Source organism: Fukomys damarensis, unplaced genomic scaffold (genome assembly GCF_012274545.1).
Source record: "Fukomys damarensis isolate Sample0158 unplaced genomic scaffold, DMR_v1.0_HiC HiC_scaffold_18, whole genome shotgun sequence".
Lineage (NCBI taxonomy): Eukaryota > Metazoa > Chordata > Mammalia > Rodentia > Bathyergidae > Fukomys > Fukomys damarensis.
In genome coordinates this window covers 37,738,750-37,754,585 of record NW_022900930.1, presented here as the reverse complement: position 1 = coordinate 37,754,585, position 15,836 = coordinate 37,738,750, and positions in this window count along the sequence as shown.

The window sequence follows — 15,836 nt, the reverse complement described above, 5'->3', positions numbered from 1 at the left end:
ATTTGGTCTCAGAGTTTATTGGGTTCATTCCCAAATCACTGGCATGTGGAGAGTCAGGGAATCCCTCTCTAGTGAAAGACTAGTGCCTCTGATTTTTAAAATTTTGAAGCAGTGTCTCTCTAAGTTGCCCAGGCTGTGCTTGAGCTTTTGATCCTCCTGCCTCAGCCTCTTGAGTAGCTGGGATTTCAGGCATGCACCACCATGCCTGGCTTAGAGTTTTCTCCATCAAAAACAAAAACAAAAACAACCCCCCCAAACCAAAAAACAAACAAAAAACCCACAATATATTCCATTGTAAAAAGCACGGCAGTAGAAAGAATGAAAAAAGGAGTTAAAACCCACTGCCACACTGCCATCCAACCACTCTCTGGAGGTCACAGCTGATTCCGTCTTGACCTTGAGAAATTCAGACAGAGGTCAGGGCCAATGTTTGAAAACAGAAAAATCTTACATTCGAAATCCTATTGTCTGTGTGCCTTCTGATAATTCACTGGGCAGTTTTGATGAAGCACTGGTCAGAAATGACACAGGATCTTTAAGTTGTCTCGCCTGGCATATCCTGTGTGTGGCACGGACTGCAAACGTACACCTTGTATTATTCCTCATACATCCTGGATTCCTGGGGAGAGGGTGTATGATGTGGGTGTATTTCGTGTGCTTGATATCTATAAATATACTCTGAGGCTGCTCAAAGCTGCTCACTGTTATTTCAGCACATTCACTATTCGCGGTTTCTACATACACCCGCACTCTCACAAAAAGAGGAGGAAAACTAAGGTTTATTTCTGCCGTGATGGCCATGATTGCAGCTAAATTGCTACTAATCTGGGTACAATTTGTTAGGTGCATTGCGCCCTGAAGATGCAGCATCACCTTCTGGTCTTCCAGGAGCCATGTGCAAGACACCGGTTTCCATTCCTTTCTTGACCTTCGTCAGTGTTGACTCCCAGGACACCGACTTCTATTTATGCCCTCGTCTGCCTTCTGCAGTTTGACTCAGGCTTCATTTTCTCACAGCCCATGGTTTTGATTCCATCTTTTTGGCCAAGGCTTTTCTCTTTTATTTTTCCAGGAATCCCATGCCATTCTCTGAAGGTCAGCACCTCGGCAGTTGTTGTACCCATCCCAGTCTCCTCTGCTGACCCTTCTGGTCTCACTGCCCATGGCTTTCCCTCCAGTGCAGCCCAGCAATTAGGAGCCAGGCTCTGGAGACAGAGTCTGGGTCCAGATCTTGACTTTGACCCCTTACTACTTACAGGCTACTTAACAACTCATTGTTCCTCATCTGCAAAATGGGAAGATTCATAACATGTACCCGAGAGTTCTGATGAAAATCATGGTGGATTCTGGCAAGAATGGCACACAGAATGAATCGTGCCTCCCTCAGCCTGTGCTCCTGAGAAGTGCCTTCCCACCTCAGCTTTGGGCCTAACAGGAGGCCCACTTTGGGCTAATGGCACATGCTGAGATTTGGTATGAGAATGCAGACTGAGCTTTGTATCCACTTGGTTGCTGCTTTCTGGAACCCAGCAAACCTGAAGAAGCCTCCAGGATTCTGAGACGCAGGTCCCAACTGACCCAACCTCCTTATTCAAACATCCAACATAGGAAGGGAACCTCTGGAACTCGCTCTTGCCCCAGCTGACATGCCAAGTGATAAGTCAGGGGCCAGACATTACCTGTTCCAGCCAAAACAATGACCAGGTCATTAAATTGAGCTTGAAATATAGTAATAGTAGATGAATACAGAGATAAAGGAAATTTTTATATGGAAAGTACTTAGAAAAATGTCTGGAGTATACGTCAGTTGTCATTTATTACTATGTGTCATTAGTTTGACCAATATTGGTCATCTGGAAACTTCTGAATTATTTCAGGAGCCTCCTCCTTTCCTCTTCTTTGTTCTCCTGTTTCTCCCCCTCTGCCCGCCCCTCTCCCCTCCAATTCCTTCTTTCACACACACACCCTTTCCTCTTTCTCCCTCTTTTATTTCGCCTTCCCACATTGCTTTGGTCCTGAGGATTTTACTTAGAGACAGGGTCTCAATAGGTTACTAGGTTGCCCAGGCTGGGCTCAAACTTTTGATCTTCTTGCCTCAGCCTCCTAGAGGGCTGGGATTACGGATGTGTGCCACTGCATCTGGCTTCACGTTTCCTTTTACTCTGTCACCTTCTATGTTAGAGATCCACTAGAAAAGCAGAACGAGAAGAACATTTTCCAATCTATCTCTATCTACCTATCTCTATCTATCTATCTATCATTTCAAGGAATTGGCTTATTCAGTTGTAGGGGCTGGTTAGGTAAGGTCAGGCTGTTAGAAAGGACAGGCTAACCTTCCAGGCACAAGATAAAGTCAGGCCTCAACTCCTGTGCTTAAGTGATCTTCCTGCCTCACACGCTTTAATACCTGGGACTACAGGTGTGTATCAATGTGTCCACCTGCATTCACGTTGGATTAAGGATTATAGCCTCTCCAAATGGCAAATAAAATTGACCAGCACTTGGGCTGGGGATTTAGCTCTGTGGCACCAAGTCTGCCTTGCAAGCGCAAGGTCTTAGGTTTGATCCTAGGTACAAAAAAAAAAAAAAAAAAAAAAATTGACCAGTACTCTTTCTAAAATTCTATGTAATCCTACACTGCTGTCTGTCTTACCTCACTGAAATATATATCCCATGATCTTTGGGAATATATATATTTTTTATTTTGTTTGCTGGTATATTCCACAGTAAATACTCAATAGGTGTTCGTTGAATTAAACAGAAGCGCCACATCCTTAGGAAGTGTTTTCTGACTACTCAAAGCAAACACCTCCCTTAAGTTAGGTGCTATTCTTCTCATCTGCATCTTAGTGAAATCTACCCACTTTAATCAGACCAATCTAACCTCAATACAGGAGATTAGTACAGGACCAAAAACAACTGAACACCTCATGATTTTATTTATTTAATGTATGTATCTTGGCTCACATCAGTCTCCTATTTTACATCTATTCATTTAGCTTTCTTCTACTTTTTCTTTCTCTTCTCCAATCCATTGGGAAAACATAAAAAGATGTATTACGATTGAGCTTCCATATTTAAAGGAAGTAACGTTGAGCTGTTTAACAACTCCTCCTCCAGAAATAGTCTTACAATCTATACATCTATGCACTTACCAGCATCTATTGAACACCAGATATGTCAGACATGGGATCAAGTTCTGAGACCAGAGATCAAAGCAACAGCCTCTTCCTTTGAGCTGTCTAGAGACAGCTCTAGTGTGGAATTGTAAAGTGGTGTCCTGGGCACTGGATGTAGCCTTTCCTTGTTATTAGTTCCACTCACATATCATTAGTCTAGGTACAGCTTGATATTTAAATCTATTGTCATCACTGGAAAATTAGGAGATTTTTAATAAAAATTGGTATTTCTGCCTTCCCTTAAAATTCAGATCTAGCAACAGTCTGCATTTCAAGAAGGCACAGGCAGCTCAGATTTGAGGAGTCACGGCACTCTTTCACTGGATATGAATTGTCCATCCCCAGCCCACCATATGCAATACCATGGTGGATTTCTCCGCTCACCCCCAGAATTCAGGTCAGAAGCTAGTTGCTATTTATTTTCTTACCACTGGCCTGATTTAACCACTTTTGGTTAACTTTCTGGCCTCCCACAGACATTTGGTTATTGGATCCTTCGTCTAGTGGGTGGACTTTGATAATACACATTTTTTAATTTTGCAAAATAATTCTTCTATGATAATTTGATCCTTACAATAAGTGTAAGATCTAGGTAAGCCAAGTAGCTTTAGATTCGTTTTTCTTTTCATGAATTTTTAGGCAGGAACTCATTATGTAGTTAGGCTGGACTTTCAAAGTATTTGGCTTCTTTTTAATGCTAATCTTTTAGTAACCATGCTGTTCTCTGCTTCATCTTTCTGGGTCCCAAATTCACTGGAGTTTCTTTTCCTTTTGGGCCAAACTCAAAACCTTTAAAACATTCAGCTGTGCCATTTGCTCCTGATTCTCAATTTAGAGCTGGCTACAAGCCCCTGAAAGTACCTAAGCCACAGCCTGAATGTTTGGCTGCTTTTTCTCTGCCAGATTAATTAGTCCACTGTCCTTAATTTCAGTGCCCTGAAAAGTCTCAGGATTTGTACAGAATGAAGAGAAGTTTTCTTCCAGGGCACAACACACATGGCCTGGAATCCAGCTGCCAACAGAGTCTAACTGAAACCTCCTGAGCCTGGTCTTTATGTTGTTGCATTACTGTCAATATTATGGTCTTCCCAGCTCTGACCAGACTTTCCCATCAAATTCAGCTCACGTCATTCTAGGGGTGCTTCTTCAGTCAGTACCTCTAAACCTTTCCAAACACCTCCTGTAAGCCAGTTCCACATGATCAGGTGGTGTCATAGCAACAACCCCACTCTTTGTACCAAATTCTGTTTTAGTTACTTTCTCATTGCTGAAACATAACACTTAACACCCACAATTTAAAAGACAAAAGGTTTATTTTGGCTCACAGTTTGTAGAGGTTTCAGTCCCTAGTTGGATGGCTCTAAGGTGGGATGGCACAGCAGAGGAAAAACAGCTCATGCCATGATAGCAGGAAGCACAGAGAAAGATCAAGAGAGGAGAGAGGGAGAGAGACCCTTTCAGACTACATCCCTACTGACCCACCTCCCTCCGCCCAGGCTTCACCTGCCAACATCACATTTAGCTATGAACTTATCAGTGGACTAATCCACTGATCAGTATCCCACCCCATGGCCCATCCACCCCCCCGCAAAGTTCCAAAGTGCATAGGACTTTGGTGTGTATGTGTGGGACAGCTCAATATAAATCATAATAGAGTACAAAATACCACAGGAGTAAATATGTGTAAAGGAAAAATGGGAGACAAAATTGTATTTTCTATGGAAGCAGAATGTCGTATTTGTTCAACTGAGCAGTTACAGAGATGCTCACAATGCAAACACACACAGGATACATAGGATCATACTATATGTAATGTTTTGTAACTTACTTTTCTCTTTCAATGATACATCATCTTTTTTACACTGTGTCAACTTCATAGTCCTGTAGTAGCCTACTGTGCAGTGGTGTTATAATACTATCTAGCTAGTCACCTATTATTCTATTTGGGTTTGCAATTTGTTGTTATATAAATATACTACATTACATATTCTGGTAGCTGACTCATGTGCACCTAAGATTACTTCCTTAGGATAATTTCCTAGAAATGGATTCACTGCGTCACAGAGCGCCTCTATTTTTTAAAACATTTGGTATAGATATTACAATTTGTTAATAAATGCCCTTCCTTCTAAAATCCCAAATCCCAGATCAGTTTGTTTTTTCAGCCAGATCAGTCTCACTAAAGAAAGGCTTCAACATTTTAAAAGAGCCTCAGTGATGCTGGGCACAGTGGCATATTCCTGTAATCCTAGCTGCTTTGAAGGAGGAATCAAGGGGATTGGAAATGTAAGGCCAATCAGGATAATTTAGTGAGATCTGTCTAAAAAAAAGGATGGGGTGTACCTCAGTAGTACAGTGTTAGCATGCATGAAACCCAGGGTTCAATCCCCAGTGCCAAAAAATCTCAGCGGCTTATTTCTACCTTATTAGATCAATTTCAAACCACCCCTTACCCAAAGCTTGGGGAATGCATGGGAAAATATTTGTCTTACATGTCCAACCTCAACTATTACTTTAATACCAGTAGGGCAGATCCATATTTCTGCCAGATCTGCTATTTGTTTTTTTCCTTCCCTGCTTAAGGAACTTGGTCCCTTTTCTTCTATACTAATATAAATCCTCCATGTCCCCCAAAGTGCGTATCAAATTATATTTCTTCCAAAAAGTGTTGCTGGGATAATCCTGCTCCTAAATTATCTTTTCACACATGAATCATATTCCTTTATAATTATATATATATATATATATATATATATAACAAAAATTTCCTTGGGGTGGGCAAGCTGTTCCTGGCAGGTTATTATTATTATTTTTTTAATCTGCCTCCACAGCAAAAACAGTGCTAAGTGCTGAATCATGAAAAGGATTGTAAAACTATGCAATGAGTTACTGGAGAAAATTCTGGAATATTCCCTGAGTGTCTTTAAAATCAAACTCCCATATGAAATTAGATGAATGGACAAATTTCCTTGGGGTGGGCAAGCTGTTCCTGGCAGGTTATTATTATTATTTTTTTAATCTGCCTCCACAGCAAAAACAGTGCTAAGTGCTGAATCATGAAAAGGATTGTAAAACTATGCAATGAGTTACTGGAGAAAATTCTGGAATATTCCCTGAGTGTCTTTAAAATCAAACTCCCATATGAAATTAGATGAATGGACTGGAAGAGTTTGCAGAGTGGTTTCAGCTATACTTTTCTAGGAATTTGATTATAATTAGTTACTAAGGAAATGTAAATAATCTTTACCTGGCCCTATGAAAAACACCTCTACTTATAAAAATCATTTGGTGTGGAATTAAGGAAACAGAAAATCTCTTAAAGATGATTTAATATCACAATGCCCAAAATAGTTGGTAGTCACATGACATAGACTGTAAAAATCACATTAGTGAGATTCCATTGTATAAATATTTTTATTTGTGGCTTATAATATAAAACAGAAGCGATGAATGTTAAAATTATCCTAGACACCGAACATTGAAAAAAACTTAGTTCATTAAAAAATACATAAATTATTTTCTTTACACCCCCCAAAGTATGATACTTCACTGATCCAAAAATACTGCACATTTAAATAAACTGTAATTATGAACATATATAGCTTCTCCCACAGTTAGAACTTAAAAATGGATTGTGCTAAATAAAATACATATTGCTGCAATATTTAAACGTGCTTTAAAGTAAATCATTGTAAGTGGGCATGTAAATTACTATTGGTTTCAGAAGGTGTAATCAGAAATGAATAGATATCCATCATCACTCAGGTTTCCTAAACTCTCATTGAAGGCGTTTACAATGTGACTAGAATGAAAAATTATGAAAACAAACAGTACAGATTGGAAGGAAAAATGTGAAAAAGAGAATTTAGAAATACTAAGGATTTCTGGCAATGTAACATCCAATTAAAAAGAAAACCAATCTTTACTGGGAAGTGGTGGCTTTGAATGTTGTTCCTGAGGGTTTACAGTAAAAATAGGATTTCCAAAAGGGTGTGTGCGTGTGGGTAGGAGGCGAGGAGGATATCATCTATGGTACTAGGAGGCCCTAAGTAGGGTACTGCTTAATGCATTAATCAAACTTCTGATCTCATGGCCCTTCTGAAATTCACATCAGCCTAAGTCCTGGATAAATTTGCAACTAGCAGCAAAGCCCTCCTTGCCTGGGCTCCCTGCAGCTACAGCAAATTGGCAGCAAGTCTTCCTTAGCAGCTGCTAATGGCTGAAGGTACCATACAGCATGATTCTATTTGTCTGAAACAGATATACATCCCTGTGTTTCTTCACATACCACTTACATAAGCAACTGCTTAGAAAAATGTTTAAAAGATGGATGTAAAATGGGATAGATGTTAATGTGTTACGTCTGATGAGAAGACTGGAGAAGTCACTGGGGATTTTCATGTTATGGTTTGAATTTTTACTTTAAGAATGCAAACATGGGCCTGGGATTTAGCTCAGTGATTTGGCTGCCTGCCTCAAGGTCCCGAGTTCGATCCCCGGTACAAAAAAAAAAAAAAAAAAAAATCCTGGATTGTCCGAGTACCTATGTGGTGCTGCTAGTGGGGTAGCTGCTGTGGTGAGGGGCTGTCTCCCGGGGAGCGGGGCGCGCCCAGGCTTCAGCTGCTGGCGGTGGGAGGGCTTCCCACAGGTCCAGTGAGGAGCGGATGGGCGGTGGGGGGCGCCTGGAGCCTGGTGCAGGCGGTTCATCCTGATCCCAAGTTTGGCATCGATTTGCTGGTTTCACTTCTGAGGCAAGAAAATGCATTTGTGTGATCAAAGTTCCTCCAGAAATGAGTTACACTGATTACTTTGCGATTGGCTGTGGAACGTCCACCCGACCCTCACATGCCATGGCCTACTTTGTGAAAATGTACAAACACCTGAAAAGTAAAAGTGAGCCTCATGTTAAGACTGAAGGGAAGGACACGGATGACTGGCTCTGTGTGGATTTCGGCAGCATGGTGATTCATTTAATGCTTCCAGAAAACAGAAACGTATGAAGTAGAGAAATTATGGACTCTATTTTCTTTTTGGTACCAGGGATTGAACTCAGGACCTTGTCCTTGCGAGATGGCGGCTCCAATGAGCTAAATTCCCAGCCTATGGATTATGTTCTTATGATAACCAGTTATCTCAGATACCACCTGAAGCATTACCTGAAGATTTTATTCTTGGAATAGAAGAAGACACTTCCTTGTTGACTCCAGTGGAGTTCGAATGTGAATAAAACTAGTTAAACTGTTAAAAAAAAAAAAGAATGCAAACATGTATTGTTTGCCCAATTTTAAAAACATTAACAATTAAGAAAGCGACACTGGGGATGTCAATCTTTGCAGAGAAATGTAGAGAACATGCAGGGAGGTTTTGGTGTAGTAATAAAATAGCTTACCACAGAAAGTTGCATTGCCAGTTTCTTCACGGGCTAATAACTTTATGAGAGTGATTACATCCTTGTACCAGGTGTCCTTGTTCCCACTTATCAACACCATCCTGCTGGAAATTTTACTGGAATGTTTTGCTGAAACTCTCCAGGCCTAAAAGCACATTATCATCATCTGTCCCATGTGACTTCCTTATTTTTACCAATTTTATCATCAAGTTTTCATGCTCTACATGTTGGGCCATTTGCCTGCTTTCTCCTCCTTGCCTCCCTGGATCAAATTAGTTATGGGCTTCATCTGTGTCATGTGGCCTTTTTTTTTTCATTTCTACCATACTACTTAAGGCTTTTATTGTCACACGCATGAAATCTTATAATAGTTTCTCAACTACTCTTGCTTCCAGTTTCTCCAACTATCATTAATTTTGTACATCCATACCACATTCAGAATTTTACAGTACTTTATTTTTTTACTACACGCATGTCCCCAAGATTTGTCTATTTACTCCATATACAGTAAAGCCTAACATTTGTTCATATGCAGTAAAGCCCAGGACTCCAGGTCTCTGCCCTTAATATTAACATCTCTAGCTTTATTTCTTTTTCTTTTCTTTTTTCTTTGACACTGGGGATCGAATTCAGGACCTTGTGCTTGCAAGGAAAGCACTGGCACCACTGAGGTAAATCCCAGCCCTCAGCTTTATTTCTTAATATTTCATTCTTGGAATCATTTATCCAAAATTCTCCTTTATTGTCCCCTAAGCATATTGTCTTTTCCCATTATGTACCTTTATTTTTCTTAGGTGTTTAAGTCAGTGTTTATTTGTGAACACTTTGTTTTCTGACATTGTCTTAACTAGTTTCATTTAATAAGTTGGATTTAATCTTTGTGTTTGCTGCTAACAGTAATATCTTAAAGGCAGAATCCTTGCCATAAGCTTTATATTAGTCCTAACTCTTATCCCTATAGGGACACACCTATCCCAGTGTATTCACCAAGGAAGGCATTCAATAAATGGTTGATTTACTGGGATGAAAGAAAATTTATCTGATCCTTCTTTATTTCTGGGCAGCATTGTCCATAAAATGCTTTTAAAATGCAAAAAGTAAAAAGAAATATGTTAATATATAGATGTAGTTAAACACACATGGCATGAGTTGGAAAATGTTACAGGATGTAAATACTGTAGTTAATGCCAATTTGCTGTGGTTTAAATCTTGATGTCCCCCAAAAGCCTCATGTGCTCCTAAGTGGGGCTTTTGGAATCATGGGGGTACGCTGCTCATCAGTGGATTAATCCATGAATCAGTGCATGGCTGAGCATCCAGGCAGGAAGTGAGGCCTGGTCAGAGAGGTGGGTCACTGGGCATGACCTGGAAGAGTAGACCTTTCCCCTCAGCTCCTCCTTTCTCTTCCTGCTTCCTGGCTACCATGATGTGAGCAGCATTCCTCCATGGCAAGCCCCTCCACCATGCTGTTCCTGCAGTTAAGCCAGCTGACCATGGACTGAGACTTCTGAAACTGTGAGCCAAAATAAACTTCTCCTCCTTTAAGCTGTGGGTGCTAAGTATTTTGTCTCAGCCATCCGGAAGTGATTAAGACACTGTTCATTCACTGAACAGCATTTGTTGAGTGCATAATATGTGCCGTGTACCTTGCTAGGCTCAGGAACTATCATAGTGACCAGAGAGACTAAAACATACATCTTCATGGAGCTTACATTTCAAAGAAAGGACAGGTAGTAAGTGAAATAGATCATACCGATTGTCATATTTGGTAAACCAGAATAGTTGTTTTGGGAATGTACGTGGTGTGTGTGGGTGTCGGTAGTTGGAATTTAAAGTAGAGTGGTTGTCAGTATTTTTTCAATCTTTCATAGAAAAAAAATTTCAATATATCTAAGCGTAATTCAGTTGAGATTCGGCCTGAATCAGTTTGCCTCATCAAATACGACTAGAATATTTTCCTCATATTTTAATTTCAGTTGGCTTTTAACAAAGACTTCAAAATGGCAGCTCCGGTTCATTTTTAGTTCAATAAAGAATAGCTCTCATACATATGCAGCCTGCAGTCAATTCTATTTCTTGGGTTGGATTATTACCAAGATCTTAACAAGGAAAAGGAAGAATTATGGATGCCTCAGGAATTGACTAACCACTTATATCCTGCATTAAACATGCTTCTCTGAATCCAGAAGCTCACTAGAACCAGATTAAGAACTAGAAGGGATTTCTTGGCAAAGGACGTTTGCTTACAAAAATAATTTCAAGGCTTGGGTTGAATTCAAGTTATAGGATTTATGTGGAAATTCAAGATTTATCTTTTTATTATCATGTGAACAATTTGAACACGTAACACAAACTCCTAGAGTCCTTGTCTCAAAAGGTCTAGAGTTTAAAAAGAATACATTTCATCTCTGCTTCTCGGCACTGTCCTTTAGCAAAGTAGAATGCTCCTTAGGAGTAATAGGAGTAAATACTGTACTCCTATTAATGAAAATGATATTCAATACTCAACTTATCAACAATTTGTGATTAAAATACAGAAGGCATCGGAATGCATTCTGGGGCAAAGACAATAGGCAATACAGTATAAAGATTATTTAGCTAATATAATGCCAATATGAAGTTACCCCACGTGTAAAATCCATTTGTATCAACGTGTAATCCAGTAATCATTCTGTTAATTGATATCAGATCATTTCTAAGTTTTAGTAGGGGTGGAGAGATCACCAGAGACCTGGATTAGAAGTGAGAGATGTGTTGATGTTTACAGGAAAAATGAATAGGGAAAATCAGAAAGCCAAAACAAACTTATTTCACAGTTTTGCTCAGGGTTTCTGCTATATACAGTCTGATGGACAAACAAAAACTGTGGATAGAAATTTGGTGTGTATGCAAAATTTGAGATAAAAAACATTAAACAAATAAATCTTCTCATCATTTATCAAGAACTGCTACTTATCTGTACTGCCAACTGTGTAGAAAGATGTTTAGTCCTACATAATGCTATAATGAGGTATTACATCACCAGACTATATAAATAGATAAGATATAACGATATATGATAAAAATAGATTAAGTAAATTTCCTTTTCTTAAAAAAGCACAGAAACTGCTTACCTGATACATATTAGTGTGAATCCTATTTTGGGATACTTCCTGTACTAATTCAAACAGATTTTTCAATTAAACTTCACAGCAAACAATTTGCTTTCATTTCTCTGGGATCCTCATATATAGGGTCATTAGCAGGCATATTGTGCCGGAGGTTACAAACTACAAAAACAAGGAAGCAAATATTTGTAAATGGAACTTAAGGAAACAAAAGACTCCTTCAAACAATGATTTTCTATTGGTTTGGAACTGAAGACTCACATCATCTCATTTGACACCACAAAGTTTATAATAAATATCTCACTGAATTGACAAATCAATTTGCTAAATAGCAAAGTCTCAAAAGAATATTTTCAAATGCACCATGATGTTATGTATTATAAGCCAATTTCAAATCAAAAGTATAAAAGCAAAAACCTACTTTAAAATGCACTTTAGGCCAACTCTGCAGGATAGAAAATAAGACTTTTTAGAAGGTCTGTCTTCTTTAGATTTTACTTTTATTTTTTAGAGACAGGTGTCTTGCTATGTTTCCCAAGCTGGCCTACAATTCTTGAGCTCAAGTGATCCTCATGCCTTAGCCTCCTCAGCAGACAGGACTACAGATACACCCCTCACACCCCACTTATCTATTTTTGAATGAGCGATTCTTTTTTGCACTTGCCATCGTTACACTGGAAGGAATTTCAAATACAAGAACTAAAAGTTTTATATTTTTCAATAAAGTCTTTATCAGAGCAATTTTCAGCTCCCCCATCTTTGCCATTTGATGAGTTTGTGCCTATTATGTCACTAGTTCTATTGCAACTCAGCCTAAATAATTTTGCCACCAGCTGCTGTCACAGACTGGATTCCTTTGTGTGGTTCCATCTTCTTTACAAATGATATATGCTGCTCACCTACATTAGCTTTAGATTATGGCTACCAATGTGTCTAAGGATTTGTGTCATGTGAATAGTATGACAAATGGATGTACTCTGTAAGAACTTCTCCCTCTGCCAGGGGAAAAGGACTCGTCTGAAGGCCAAGGGTCAAGGATGTAGCTCACTGGAAGCACTTACCTAGCACTCTAGAGGCCCTGGGTTTGATCTCTAGCACCACACACAAAAATATACAGTTTAGGTAGAGCTAAAAACTTGAGCAGGGAGAGGTCAACCTCTCCGCATGTTCAGTTCTTTCACCAAGGGAAATGGAAATGAGTTCCTGGGTGGCCTTGAGGAGCTGCTTCTAAGAAGGGAAAACTGACAATCTGAGGACAAACTCCAACTCTTGCAGTATTGCCGGATTTATGTCCATCCTGTCAAATATTTTGTTTAGTTTTCTTGAAAATGGAGAGACAGGGTTAAGTGTGGAGGCTGCATCTGGCCAAGGACCAGTTTTTTGGATACTTGGCGCACTTTAAAGATGAAAATGGAAACTCTGCCCTCAGAAAGTGCTTCTGACCTTATGCAGGTCTGCCTGTGCTTGAAAGCCAAAGGTCTCCTGTCTTTCTAGAACACAACACAGCTCAGTGTGGATTGATGTTTTCAAATGCTTTTAAGACCCTTGGATGAAGACACTGATGAAATCTAAGCTTCCTCTAGATTTTAGAGTCTAAGTTGCAGGTTCAGCTCTTCGTCTTGTTGGAGAAATGGATTGAGACACAGAAATGGAATAGGAACGTGTAGTGTCTTCAAAGCTATTAGCTGCCACAACACTAGGATGAAAGAGCTTGTGGGCTGACCTTTGACTCTTAAGCAAGGTTGAGCCGTATATGGTTAAGAAAGTATCCTTTCCAAGTTCATTTGTGAAGCCTACAAATGAGGAGGGGGTTAGGGAAAAATAAGGTTGAATAGCCATCAGCGTGCTAGCTGAAATGGAGCCCTTCAGGTGCAGAAAATTGTGACAGACAAAACTAACCCGGAGGAGGGTGTGAGTGGGGCCAGGGGCTGAAGTATGTGCATTGCTGGCAGACTGACACATCCTCAGCTTTTACTACCTACTTGGACATATAGTATCATTTTGGGTGAGAAGATACAGGAGCAATAGGAGAGCTTTTCTCTTCTTCTTTCCTAAAAGAACTCCCGGAATGGTTGATCCTCCAACCCTACTCACTCAACCCGCACACAAAGCAAGTCAGCCAAAAGTGTGGTCAAACCTAAGGTAATGTTATCTCCTGGCTGTGGTACTGAACCCCACTTCCTAGTTGAGTCAGGTATAACTGATGGCATAAAAATAAGTAAAAACAGTAATAGCAACTAGCATTTATTACACATATTAACACTTACTATATGCTTCATTATAACCTTAGGCGCTGTATGTTTATACAAAATATTTCACTTAATTTTGACAATAAATTCATAAATTAGGGAGTTGTCTTGAAGAAAACCATCACTAATTATAGAGAAATAACTTACTGTTTCTTTCTATAACTTACACATGGTGGATCAAAGCTGCCACTACAATATACAGTAACTAGCTCAGACAGAGGCATGCTAATGTATTTTTCTTTTCCTGGACTAGTTCACTAGACCACCATAATACCTCCGCTGGACCTCTGCCAACTGCACAGGCTGTCCCTTTCCATTTCCTTTGCTGAATCCTCAACTTATTTTCTTAGAATGTCCCAGGGCTCAGTTTTGATCATCTCCTTTTCTCCAGCTACATTATCCATCATTGAGCTCAACCAGTCTCATGAGTTTACACAGCATCTATGTGCCTACAACCTCCAAATTTTTGTCCATCTCAGACACTTACTCACTTTATATCTATCTCCACTCGGGTGTTTGACAGAAACCTTAAATTTACCACGCCTAAATCAGAGCTCAAATCCTCCTCTCCCCAATTTATTCTTTACCAATCTCAGTAAATAACAGCTTCATCCTCCCGGGAGCTCAAACAGAAACTCTCAAGGTCAGCGCTGGGGGGTGTAGATCAGCGGGTAGAGTGGGTCCATGGCACGCCTGAGGTCCTGAGTTTGATCCCCAGCACAAACAAATGAACAAACAGCGCCTGCCCCCACAAAGCCTGTCAGGGTCATCGTGGGGCACTCTATATTCACACCTAACCTGTCAGCAATTCCTGCTTGCCTTATCCTCCAAACAGACTCAGAATCCAAGCACTTCTCCCCATCTCTGGCTCTCGTCCATGTCCCCCTTTGTCACCCTAGATAGACTAATCTCCATGCTTGCTGTCTTGCCCGTTCTATATACTGCCTACATTAATAGTCACTTTTGGAAAAATAACTTAGGAACCTTTAAAAACATGTGTAAATGACGACCACCCCCCGCACCCATCATTTAGCTTCAGAATTTAGTATCTGGCCAATCTTCTTTGGTCTATGTGCCTTCCATCATCATCATCTTCTCCTCTTCTTCATTTCGGTGGGGTATGCTGAAACAAATCCCAGAAAAGTCAGCAGCTCAAGCTGCTCACAAGTTTCTAACTGCTTCTCATCTTAGTAAAAGTCAAATCCCGAGAGTTAGGGTCCAACCTGAATTGCAGAGTGAGACCCTGTCACAAACACACAAGGCCCAGTGTCGTGGCACACGCCCGAAATCCCAGCACTCAGGAGGCCAAGGTAGGATAGTTGTGAGTTCGAGGTCACCCTGCATCCTGAACTACATAGCGAGACCCTGTCTCCAAATGGGCCCAATCTTTTATCACAGACTACAAGGCCTACGTGGTCCGTGACTACTCCTCCATACCGGCTCCTGACGCTGTTTCCTGCTCTAGTCAGCGGCACTGGGTCTCAAAACTTGGAGGGCACCAGCGCCCTCCGGAAGGCTTGTCCGAGCAGACTGCTGGGCTAGGTCCAGGGTTCCTGATGCAATAGGTGGAAGGGTCTCTCAGGTTTCCAGGCGAGGCAGGCTGATCCAGCCGAGTCCGCACCGCTGTCCCCTGGGCATTCTTTGCATTGCTCAAGACTCGTCTGTTTGCTCGCGGGTACCTTTGAGAGGCCTTCCCTCTCTACTCTTCACCCTGACTGATTTTTCTTCCTGGCAGGCGCCATCTGCTTCTGTCTCTTCTCACCCCTAGCCGCACAGCTCCCTGCCCGGTTCCCGGGTCCCCAACCTTCCTAGTGAGCGAGAGCTCACGCTTCCGAGGAGGGAGACCCAGATTCAAGCTTGGGACACTTGCCAGGCCGATTCATTTCCCTCTGCCTCGGTTTCACCATTTGGG